Source organism: Lathamus discolor, chromosome W (genome assembly GCF_037157495.1).
Source record: "Lathamus discolor isolate bLatDis1 chromosome W, bLatDis1.hap1, whole genome shotgun sequence".
Lineage (NCBI taxonomy): Eukaryota > Metazoa > Chordata > Aves > Psittaciformes > Psittacidae > Lathamus > Lathamus discolor.
The window spans coordinates 27,912,946-27,919,411 of NC_088908.1; the positions used below are offsets into that span (position 1 = coordinate 27,912,946).

Consider the following 6,466-nt stretch of genomic DNA (forward strand, 5'->3'; position numbering starts at 1 on the left):
AATGGGCTAACCTCTTCTTTCGACCGAGGTTTAGTTTGAATTCTTAATAGAGCCAGTGGTAACTCTTGGTACCAATATAAATTTGTTTCCTAACATATTCTATTAACCTGCTGTTTAATCAGATGGTTCATCTTTTCTACTTGCCCACTGGCCTGAGGCCTGTATGGAACATGGAGTTGCCAATCAATTTCTAATGTTTTGCTAATTTCTTGTAACAATTTTGCACTAAAGTGCAAACCCCGGTCAGAAGAAATTGCCGCTGGTACACCAAAATGAGGTATTATTTCGTTTAATAATGTTTTAATCACCTGTCTTGCATTATTTATCCTACAAGGGAATGCTTCTGGCCAGCCTGAAAAAGTATCCGTTAACACCAACAAATATCGATAACCTCCTTTTTTTGGTAATTCAGAAAAATCTATTTGCCACTGCTGTCCCGGATAACTTCCTCTCCCAATTGTCCCAATTTGATTTCTATTTTCAGTTTTAGGATTATTCTTAAGACATAGCTGACATTGTTTTGTCACTAATTGAACTGTGGTGTATAGATTTCTTCCTACAATTTGTTTTCTAAATATTTATGCAAAGAGTTGCTACCCCAATGAGTTTTATTATGTTCTTCCTGAACTAACTTCCAGAGTTGGTTATAGGGGATTTGATTTTTGATGGGATTTTGCGCATCAGGTATTTGAGCCCAACCCTCTTTATTTTCCTGTCCCTTTAGATCCTCAATGAATTTTCTATCCTCTTTTGAATATCTAGGTTTAGATTTTTCAATTATTTATTTGCCATCAGGGATTAAGGACATGATTTGAGAAGCTACTCGTTTGGCTTCAAAATCAGCCAAATTATTTCCAATTTCCTGATAAGAGTCACCTTGTTGATGTCCTTTACAGTACATAATAGCTACTTCTTCAGGTAGCTGAACAGCTTCTAGTAATTGTAGAATTTCTGTAGCATTTTTAATCTGTTTCCCTTGTGTGTTCAAAAGTCCTCGTTCTTTCCAGATAGCCCCATGTGCATGTACCATGCCAAATGTGTATTTAGAGTCAGTCCTGTCCTGGGTTCAGCAGTAGCAGTTATTTTTCTCCTTCTTAGTAGCTAGTGCAGTGCTGTGTTTTGATTTTTGGCCTGGGAACTGTGTTGATAACCCCGATGTTTTCAGTTGCTGCTCAAATGTTTGGTCTGCCCAAGGAGTTTCTGAGCCTCATGCTCATTTTTCTCCTTCTTAGTAGCTGGTGCAGTATAGCCATCTTGGACTAAAAGAACAGTGCCTACAACAGCAGCAACTGTGAAGATGATACCTGCTACAATAATGTCCCTTTTTCTTGGAAACACAGGCAGTGCTGTGTTTTTGACTTTAGTCTGAGACCAAACTCTTGCACCATGATATCACTACCTCACTAGACCCTCAGTTCTCCCCTTGCTGCCTTGGATTGTAGGCTTAGATTATCTTTTAATACATCTTTATTTAGCATCAGTAGAAATTTTAACTAAGTTGAAATACACATTGCTTATGTGCTGAATTGTACACACTAATGCTAGTTCAGGACTGTACTATCCTGACGACACTCATGAGCTGGTATTACAGCTTTCTAAATTGCCTACATGACTTTTAAAGACCAAGTGTTTGAATCACTTCTGGCCTTTTTGGTTTTGAATGTGTGATCAAATTTTAAACTTGCAGTTTTATGGGCAAACATATTCCTGGTTTAATTCTGTATCTTCATTTCAGCCCAGTTGGATGTCTCAAAACTGGGCTTCATTTCAGCCCAGTTGGATGCCTTAAAACTTTTCTACAGCATTAGTATGCATGTACATGTGTTATCACTTCTGTTACAAAACTGCTTTTCTAGTGGCTAAAAGATCTCAGCTGGATATTCATGTATAATTATTTTCACATAGTGTCCTGGGTTTACCAGGAGCCGTTTTGCTCCTTCTTAGTAACTGGTGCAAGCTCTGTGTTTTGACATCCAGCCTGGGCAGAGAGCTGATAACACTGATTGTTTTTAATTGTTGTTAAGTAATGTTTATTCTGGCCAAGGACTCTGTGAGTCTCATGCTCTGCTGGGGACGAGGGGAGGCCGGGAGGAAGCAGAGACAGGACACCTGACCCAAACTAGCCAAAGAGGTATTCTATACCACAGCACGTCATGCCCAGGGAGGGAACTGGGAGTTACCCAGAAGGGCACACTCTCTCTTCGGGGGGGTCGAACTCGTTCGGCGGTGGTATTGTATTCTCTTGTTATTTTCTCTTATCAGTATTATCATTGGTGGTAGCAGTAGTGATTTGTGTTATACCTTAGTTACTGGGTTGTTCTTATCTCAACCCGTGGGAGTTACATTCTCTTGATTCTCCTCCCCATCCCTCCGGGAGCAGGGAGGGTCGGGGGGGGGTGAGTGGACGACCTGTGTGGATCGGTTTAAACCACAACACATAGTTATCTTCTGCCTGGGAGAATTTACACTGGAATGTCACTGGTAATAATTGCTGGAAATTATTTTTGGCTGATGTTTTACACATACAATGAACAAATGCTCAAAGGACACATCATGGATAAATCCAGTTAAAATCTTTTAAAAGCCATCTAAGTTCTAGACTACACATGTCTGATTTAACAATGTTTTGATGATGGAGTGGGGGAGTCCTTGTAGTTCCACCAAGAAAAATACACTCTCCTATTGCAGACCATGTTTCCATCCATGTATCTGAATTATTAAATCAGCTATCACCGTTCTAAGGTAAATGTTCACAACTTCTCTTTCTACACCATCCATACTGGTGGATGCATTTCCTCTTTCTCAGACATTGGCTGGGTTGTCTACTTAATTTCTACCCTTATAACTTGACTGGTTCTTCTCATTAATGCATTCAATTTTTCTTGCTGCACCTTTTTGGTGCATTTAATTTAGATTTTTCTTTCTGGATTTTTTAGAGCATTTGGCTTTGTCTGTTTACAGGTTTGTCTGCGTAGCAGAATGCGAGAAAAGGAAAAAATAAGAAAATAATCTCCACATGGGAAGACACAGTAAAAATAGAACAGGTAATTGTCAGTACATCAACTAAATCCTTTTCAACAAATTCCTTTAACACAGACCTGAAAATAAAACCATTATTACCCATTAAGTATAGAACTTCTGAGCATGGTTCACCCCAGGAGGAGCAGTCACTGCCTCTGACCCAGGGAGTCTACATGCACACACCTTTTTCTCCTCCATGAAGATGGACCCCAGACAGCAGGACATTCCCAGCTCCCCCAACATGTAGGTATTAGTGCAGGACTTTTCCCAGCACTCTCTTGCCTGCCATCCTTGCTGCCTCTGTAACACAAGCTCAAAATATCTGGTTCTGTAAATGCAAGCCAGAACCAGAGCAGCGGTACCAAGGGCTGTGCAGATGCAGCCAACAGGGAACATCCTCCAGGCCATGCTACTGATGTGCATGGAGAAAACGTGGTTAAACACCTCTGAGCTGGATGTCTGGTTCTCTCCTGCTTCTTTCCAATGGACCAACAGTTTTCAATGCCAGGTTGGACAGGGCTTTGAGCAATCTGGTCTAGTGGAAGGTGCCACTGCCCATGGCAGGGGGTTAGAACTAGACGAGCTTTAATCCCTTCCAACCCAAATCTGTCTGTGATCCTATGATCAATATGTTTACTCTTCAAGCACTGACAACAAATAACAGGCTATCTTCCTAAACACTGTATAGCTTTCTGAATATCAGATTCACAGCAAAGTTAAGGTACCCCTGGAAGTATAATCATCTGTGCGATTACAGAGTTTTTAGGTCCTTTCCAACCCTAACTATTCTATGATTCTATGATTCTATGTAGGACACACATTATGCCAAGCCAGGCATGATAAGGGTAGCTGACCAGACTTTAAAGGCTGTGGGAAGACACTGTGCTTCAAATGTAACTGCTGTGACTTCCTCCTCCCCCACAGCTGCCCTAGCCACCAAAGGCAAGCCAGTGTCTCACTGTCCATCTTCTCATTAAACTCAAAGAAAATTTGGTGTCTGACTTTATTAGGAGCTATCTAAAGCCTTAATGGCTTGGAAAAAAGGCTTTTAACTGCATGCTTTTTCCTTAAATTAAAATTACAAAAGCATCTCAAACACCCAAGAATTTTTATTTTGAACTACTTATAAAAAATGAAAAGGAACATGGAAGAATATTAATTAGCCTTAGGGCTGAGGACTTGCAAGGCAATTTTAGCTTGGTACGGCTTGAAATGGCTGCTCTATAAACTCAGGAGAAATTAATTTTCTGATGCAAACAGCAGATAGTTTAAACTTACTCTTTCAGGGACAAAAAAGGACACAAACTTGTATTTTGCTTAGTTAATTGATATTACTCTGATAACTGTTTCCATGGCCACCAGCTGTGCACTTTTCCCTGGCTTCAGCTTCTGGTAACCTTCAAGGTACTAAAATCATCTCACTTTGGAGCAGGTAGAGCCCACCCAAAATTCTCATTAGAAATCACTATGCCTTTAAAAAAAAATATGCAGTTTTGTTGTCATACCAATCATCATGCTTTTGGATCATTTCAATGAGTAATAGTACCTATTATGACTTTTAAACTTGACAGATGTCCACTTAACATCATTGAGAAGATAATCATATGTAACTTAAGCTGCAGCTAAGTAAATTACAGTAAACAAGCAGAAAAGTCACTGTCAGTAAGCAGAGCAGATGACAATTCTAAAACAAGGTCCATAGTTTCCAAACTGGCTGCATTTCCTTTTAATCCTTCAGATGAAGTAGCACAGAATAGACCTTTGTTAGTGTGTCTCATACTTCTCCTTATGGATCATTAATTATAGTTCAAAAAAATATATTCTGAATCTAATTGGCTGAATAATTCATAAGTTACACTTGTCTGTGAGTGTTTGCAAGTAGATCATCTTAGCTGCATTCATTATTTTAAATTATTTGCCAAATACCTCCTACAGATAGTTCTTGATCTGTATCTATTTGGGAGCTGCTAGTTGCAACTATTAGAGATTTATGCTGAGCATTCACAGCTTGCATCTAGTAATTTGCTTCTGTATGCAAATACCATGCTTACAGAATCACTCAGGTATGCCCATGTAAACAGTGACCTGAACTAATAAAAGTTAGCACCATGAACTTTCAGAGCAGCCCTGTGGAGAAGGACTTGGAGGTGTTGGTCAATGAGAAACTGAATATGAGCCAGCAGTGTGAGCTTGCAGAAAGCCAACCGTATACTGGGCTGCATCTAAAGGAGCGTGACCAGCAGGTTAAAGGAGGAGATCCTGCCCCTCAACTCTGCTCTTGTGAGACCTCACCTGGAGTACTGTGTGCGGTTCTGGTGTCCTCAACATAAGGACATGGAGATGTTGGAGCAGGTGCAGAGGGGGGCCACGAGGATGATCAGAGGACTGGAGCACCTCCTGTATGAAGATAGGCTGAGAAAGTTGGGTCTGTTCAGCCTGGAGAAGAGAAGGCTGCGTGGAGACCTCATAGCAGCCTTCCAGTATCTGAAGGGGGCCTATAGGGATGCTGGAGAGGGACTCTTTATCAGGGACTGTAGTGACAGGACAAGGGGTAATGGGTTTAAACTTAAACAGGGGAACTTCAGGTTAGATATAGGGAAGAAATTCTTTACTGTTAGAGTGCTGAGGCACTGGAACAGGTTGCCCAAAGAAGGGGTAAATGCTCCATCCCTGTCAGTCTTCAAGGCCAGGTTGGACAGAGCCTTGGAGGACATGGTCTGGGGTGAGGTATTCCTGCCCATGGCAGGGGGGTTGGAACTAGATTCTCTTAAGGTCCTTTCCAACCCTAACTATTGTATGATTCTATGTGTTTCCTCCTTAAGTCAAGATCCTTCTGCTCCATGGATATGCAAAAAGAGCAAAGATCATCTTGCCTGGAAAAGTGTCACACAGCAGACAGATGGCAGGGACAATACAGAAACTGCATCATGATCCTCTGCATGCAGGGACAATCAGTTTGGGAACAAATTTTGAGACATGAGAAAAGGAGGTGAACTGAAATGACTGAATCCCACCTTTTCATGCATGAGTCAGAAAACTAAGTGACTGAAATGGAGACAAACTGTCAGCTGAAATGCCAGTATGAAATCCCTAGGAAAGAGATTTAGCCAACTTGGCAAAAGCAGGTGTGTTCCAGATGTGGATCATTCAAAGACTGTTTATGCAGACAACATCCAAATATTGCAGGAGTTTTAAGTATTTGATGGACCAGAATCTGGTAACAGATGTTCCACTATAAATCTACTCTTCAACCACTGAAGCCACCGGAATTACTCTACATTTACTACGGCACGAGGGAGATGAAAATGTTTCTGTGTAAGAGCTTCTGCTCTGTGATGATCTTTAAGAAGCCGGAATTCCTTAGACATATTTCTCAGAATTACTGCAATTAAAACTGTGATAGTCACCAAAAGTCGGGAGAATAAAACTCCTTAATACCAAAGTA

General features: G+C 40.9%; 1 long non-coding RNA gene across 1 annotated transcript; it reads left to right on the top strand.

The window, feature by feature from the left end:
• Positions 1–2,170: 2,170 nt before the first annotated feature.
• Positions 2,171–6,466, top strand: LOC136004401 (uncharacterized). Its single transcript, XR_010608443.1, has 3 exons — positions 2,171–2,229; positions 2,962–3,044; positions 5,844–6,466. It is a non-coding gene; the product is annotated as an uncharacterized LOC136004401 (long non-coding RNA).